The sequence below is a fragment of the Coenobita brevimanus genome, chromosome 65, assembly GCF_032717465.1.
Source record: "Coenobita brevimanus isolate Jiangsu-jjx chromosome 65, ASM3271746v2, whole genome shotgun sequence".
In the NCBI taxonomy this organism is placed as follows: Eukaryota; Metazoa; Arthropoda; class Malacostraca; order Decapoda; family Coenobitidae; genus Coenobita; species Coenobita brevimanus.
Window position 1 is genome coordinate 13,844,875 of NC_137018.1, and position 6,294 is coordinate 13,851,168.

General features: G+C 39.5%; 1 pseudogene; it reads right to left on the reverse strand.

The window, feature by feature from the left end:
- Positions 1 to 800: 800 nt before the first annotated feature.
- Positions 801 to 919, reverse strand: LOC145405163 (5S ribosomal RNA; annotated as a pseudogene).
- Between the last annotated feature and the right edge of the window lie 5,375 nt (positions 920 to 6,294).

Consider the following 6,294-nt stretch of genomic DNA (forward strand, 5'->3'; position numbering starts at 1 on the left):
TCCAAGTCTGCATTTTATGTTTCATGGAAATACTGCAGAAATTAACCCGTAGATTGTTTGGATATTTTTTTTTTTAATTATCTCTGTTTCATCTCCAAATAAAAAAAAAATCATTAAGTACAAATACACCATTTTTGTGCTCCAGACCCACCAAGTTGTCTGGGGGACCCCCTGGGGGACTGGCGGCCCCCTCTCCGGGTGATCAAATGGGGATTTTAAATACCCAAGGCTAATAGGCTAATAAACCTTGATTGATGTGCTTCAAAATAAGTATATGTACAGTCAACAAGAGTTCCACCTGGACCACCTAGTCGCGGGATATGGCTAACGTGGCAACAGCGCGTGTGTGTGTGTTCGTGTGTACATGCCCGAGAATTTATCGAATCATCAAGCTTCATCCTCTTTGCCGTATTATATTATTATGTGGTCATTGTATTATGCTGTGATAATGGCTAATAAATACTGTGTGATTGGTATAATGAGCTGTGCACTATGCTATTTATAAAGTCTGATTTATATAGAATAATTCTTTTATCTGGTAGCGTGAACCACGATACAGGTTGAGATATGGTTCAGAAACAGTGAGCAAGTTCACTCATAAATGGCGCGATGTTTCTGAATCACAACTCATCCTGTATCGTGGTTCACGCTACAAGATAGGAGAAGAATTATTTTATATAAATTTCATTCATTCATTACCAGACGCCATGTATCCCAAACGGGGTGGCCAAGGGCTTAGAGTTAATTGTTTTACAGGTAGGGGCACTAATCCTCCACCAACCCCACTTGACACGTAGGGATGCCAACAGCATCTGGTGTTCCCAGGCGGTCACCCATCCAAGTACTAACCAGACCCAACGTTGCTTAACTTCGCTGATCGGACGGGAAGCAGTGTGCACAGCTCGTTATCCCCAATCACACAATATTTATTAGCCATTATCACAGCATAATACAATGACCACATAATAATATAATACGGCAGAGAGGATGAAGCTTGATGATTCGATAAATTCTCGGGCATGTACACACGAACACACACACACGCGCTGTGCCACGTTAGCCATATCCCGCGACTAGGTGGTCCAGGTGGAACTCTTGTTGACTGTACGTACTAATCCACCTTCTGGTAGTTAATCTTATACAAGTGCACAAATCATGCTAACCCCATACTTACTGGCATATAATTATGAAAGGGATAAAGAAACCTGTTAAAATTTCCCATTTGGAATAAAGCAAAGAAAGAAATTCTGAGAACTCATACGACATTCGAGATGGCACGTCGTCATCATCATCATCATCATCACAGCTGTGTATTTCATATACCTAACCACCCAATGGTCATATCACAGTTACCCCCAATCAGGTAATTTGCTTACAGTTTGGAACCACTGCTCAAGTGCAACACTTATGTCATTCGTAAGGATTTATAGAAAATGCTAGCACCATCAAAGAGAATTCTTAACAAACAGTAATTTGTCAATCCTCAGTGTGACATTTTTGCGAGAGGCATAATAAATGCACTAATTATGGCGCTGCTGCTGCTTTGAACTTCCATTATAAACATGAAAATGAAGGGGAAAATTCATAATTAGGAGATTTCTCTTTATAAGTACACACAATGTACTGAATTTGTTCGTTTTACATATTTCTTGTTTTGTACATGCATTTCAGCAACATATGAGATGCTCTCATGGTGAATATATGGATGTAAAACCTTCCCTTCCCTTCACTCTAATTCGCTCATGCGAGCTGCTCATCTCGGGTCGAATCCAATTTTGTCCAAGACACTCCAGCCTATACACACACAGCAGCACCCTTATTTGGTAACAGACTAAATATAGCATCTCTATCCTCTCATTAGACGACCACTACACCACTTACACTACAAAACTATCTCCATACTTGCATAAACAATATAAACATTAATAACATTGAAAAAAATCATTATTTTTTATAAACTTCCCATATTATGTACTGACTTTGTTCGTACTACATGTTTCTAGTCTTTCCAAACTATTGCAGCAACAGTGACGTTTTTCCTTCTTTCTCTGGTGAAAATGTGAAATGTGCAGCACATTTACTTAGTTTGCAGTTGCATGTCCACAGTGATTTTTCAAATTTTTTCATGATTCTTTGCAAATCCCAGGATGGTTTTAGGATGCTAAAAATTACATAATCAGGTGCACCAGACGATTCTCTTCACACTGGTAAAGAAAAAAACAATATTTTCGAAACATACAAAAATGATCCTGGCACTGGCCAGGGAGACCCGTCAATTACTGAGGGCACGACCACAGAGGGATTAATCTTATATTTTCGTTTTTCAGTACTTTAATCAGATTACTTCGTCTACAACATATTTATCTGCAACTGAAATGCTAGTCATAAATGACACTTGATATCTTTTTTGAGTATTTTCTTGGTATTACTTTGTATACCATTTCTCCATCTGCAACTGCCTTTTAGTCATAAATGCCACTTGATACCATAATGATCTCATATAGTCTGTTTCAGACTGTGCAATTTTTCAGCTGTATTGTTTTCAAACTTCTTTTGTTCCATAAATTTTGATTTGTTCATATTCAACTTTTAGAGGTTTTCCTTCTTCGTTTTCTTTCCTGGTCGTAACCATATATATATATATATATATATATATATATATATATATATATATATATATATATATATATATATATATATATATATATATATATATATATATATATAAGATAAATTCTGGAGTCTTAATAATGACATTATCAATTATTTAGTACTCCTTGTTTTGCTTTGACTTTTTGTAAAAATTTCTTTCAATTCTGTTCTCAACTACTTGGTTTAACATATACAAGGACTCCCTCTATTTTTAAGTAATGACCAGTACCCTGCTAACTTTCCTTAATGTCAGCCTGTCTTTCTCTTCTGATAGCAAGTGTTATCTCATTTTCTCACAGTCTGTAGTGACACTGAATCTCAACTCAAGTGACTTGTCAGCGGGGAGGGGACTGTTTAATTCTTTGCACACCATTTGGTCATGCCAATCATTTTCTTTTCTTAACAAAAGAAGGTGTTTATCATTTTAACACTTTTCCTTTCAGTAAATGGGGTTCAGTAAGGACCTGTCAAAACAGTAAGGGATCCTTTTTTTTTTTTTTTTTTTTTTTTTTTAATGTGACCGACTCTGGACATAGGCTTCACAGCCTGCTTTCAAGGCCCAGTAGTCCTCCTACGTACCGCACACCTCTACATGTCACCACTTCGGCGCTAACACCCACCGTCCATACTGAATACATGCTAGGGCTGTCTCATACAGGACTGGTGTATTGGTATTAGCAGGGGTATTTTTACGACATGTCGGCGGCCCTTCTGGTAGATCAGTAAAGTCTGATTTTTATGAAATTCAAATCCTTACACTGTTCCCTGCCTCAGCGGGATTTGAACCCGGGTCCCTCAGGACTGCAGGCCAACTCTCTACCGATTGAGCCACCGCCTCCCCCAATTACAACCATTCAAGTTACACTGCATCCTTCTAGTGAGTTCACTAAATTTCAGGTATAGCCAGGCCAAGAAGGTGAAGTCAGGACTACTTCAAGCAATTCTGGTACTTCCAGGCATCTTCAGCTTCATCGATATTGATCGATTCAGGACGTGTCAACAAAGTCGAATGCACAGAGTCCTTGCAGTCATTGTCATGGTTTAAGAGTAATGACAGTTTAGATGTGTTAGAGTCTTTCATCTCTTTGAGTCCGGTTGATTGGTGTAGGCCAGTAGGAATCACTCCAGTCCTTGCCAATTTTTAATCCTTTGGGTTTCATTTTAGAAGTGGGCACTGGGCAAGGCAAACAGAGACGAGTGAACAGGATGGACACAGAAGGTATCGCATAGCAGGCCACAATGAGGGGGGGGGGGAGTAAGGATACAGTGTGAATAGTGACCACATAGGCTGGCTGACAGTGGATGCAATAAGTTTTGAGAAAGTTACCACATCAGGACAAAATTGAGTGATCGTGCAGTGGGGTGAGTTGGATGGGCTGGGATGATGGTGGAAGGGAGAGTAGTCCAGGGAAGCATACTGTATCTTGTGAATATAGGTGGTGTAGGAAGGCCATTAAGGCGTCAGTCAAAGGTTGGGTAGTAAGACAAAATGTCTGAACTGGCAGAAAGAAGTGGGAGGGATGAGTGGAGAGGAGTTATCGATGTGGACTGGGAAGGTAGTGGGTGAAGAGGCATGCCAGGGAAGTTGCCCACAAGATGGTTGTTACAGGCAGGCAGATAAGATGTAGGTCATAGATGGGGACGCAAGATGAGGCATTAAATGTGGGTGCAATGGCCAGAAATGAGTGGTTGAGGTGGGAGGAATGGTCTAGGATGATGGTGGTAGATGGTTGGGCAAGATGGGATGTGTGAAAATGGGCATTGCTAATGGTGCAATTGCTTAGATTCACGTCACTTAACCCCCGCCCGCCGGGGAACGAGATATGCAGTCGCCATTTAGGTGAACAGAGGCTGCTGGGTGAATGGACATGCTACAAGTTCCTTCCTGCCATTATTAGAACAGGCTCATGTTTAATCTCGCCACCAAAGAGTAGGAGCAGACTCCCATCAGTGCATGCAAGCTTGCATCAGTCTGTCTCTTAATTTGGCCAGATGTAGAACGATATCTTCAGGTTCCTTCTTGTCTGATTCCATTCCCACATCATGCAGACCCCTTGCCTCATCCATCCCTGCCAAGCCTCTGCCTAGAGATACTAGGAAAGGGCTCAGCAATGGTGCCATAGGGCATGCTTTGATGCCTCTGTGTCTAGTTTATCTAATAATGGAGAAGTTATCTCACTGAGAATAAAGCCAAATTTGGACTGGTGCACACAGACACGAAGATATCCCATTTCAGTTATCGAATGTTAATTATCTTTTTCACTTCCTTACTCATCAAAGCTACCACCTGCAGACCTGGGGATGGTTTCGTTCATAAGAAGTAGGGTTGATGTGCAATATGGTCTTTAATTTGCATCCCTAGCTGTAACACTTTCAGATATATTAAGGTTTGAAAAATCAATTGGGGAAAAATAACCATACTGAGAGAACAAACACGGTATAAATAGCCTAGGAGTTAACACTAAGTGCAACGAACAGGACTAGGATGTTGGTTGTTATTTGGATACCAGGCTTATTTGGCCATAAACTGGTATTATATTTCAACAACCATAACGTGATTAATATTGGTATCAAAATCGTAGTGGAAAGATTCGTCGATAGTTGGCATTGTATCAGAATCTGCTTTTTCTTGCATGATTTTTATTTTACAGTATACACATTTTACTATGCTGCCCTCATTTTGAAAACTATGATCCTTTGTCTTAAACACCCATTCCTTTATTATTTTTTTTTTTACCCCTCCGTTGCAATGCCTCCGCAGAATTTATTGGCCCCCTTGGCCGGCGCCAGGACCATTTTTTATTTTTTCAGGTTTTGAGATTTGATATTTTTTTCTTTACCATCTTGAAGACAATCACTGGCTCATCTGGCAAAGTAATTTCTAGCTTCCTAAACCCATTCTGTGTTTCGCAATGAAGCATGAACAATTTCACAATATACAAGCCTGTGAAAACTAAGCAGGGGAGCAACAAAACATCGTAATAATAAATATCCATATTTTCACCCCCCCAAAAATTCGCTGTTGCTGATACTGTATGGTCTGAAATGATTAGATTCATTCATTACAAACAAAGTTAATAATAATATGAGTGGTTTAAAACAAATATATATATATTAATTTTTTAAAATGATTATTGTGTTTATGCAAGTAAGGAGTTATTTTTGTACTCTGGGTGGTGTAGTGTGTGTCAAAAGAGAGACGAGAGACGCTATTATTAGACTCAAACCGGATAAGGTGTTCCTTTTTGTGTATAGGCTGAACTGCAGCGGCAAAAATTCTGTACAACCCCGCGATTAGCACCTTACACGAGGGGAGTAGTGCAAAGGGAAGGGAAGGTTTTACGTCCATCTTACTACGTCGAGAACACCTCAGACGTTGCTGAAATGCTTGTGCAAAACAAGAAATCTGTAAAATGAACAAATTCGGTACATAATGTGTGTATTTAAATAAAAAATATCATAATTATGGATGTATTCCCCCTTTCTTATGTTTATAATGTTTATTGCTGTATGGATTTTTTTTTTTTAAATTTTACTCTTGACAGTATAATGTGAGGGAAAAGAGAGGAGAAGGATGCTATTTTTAATCAGATTCAAGATGCTGGGTACTCCTGTGTGTTTATAGGCTGAACCGTCACGGCC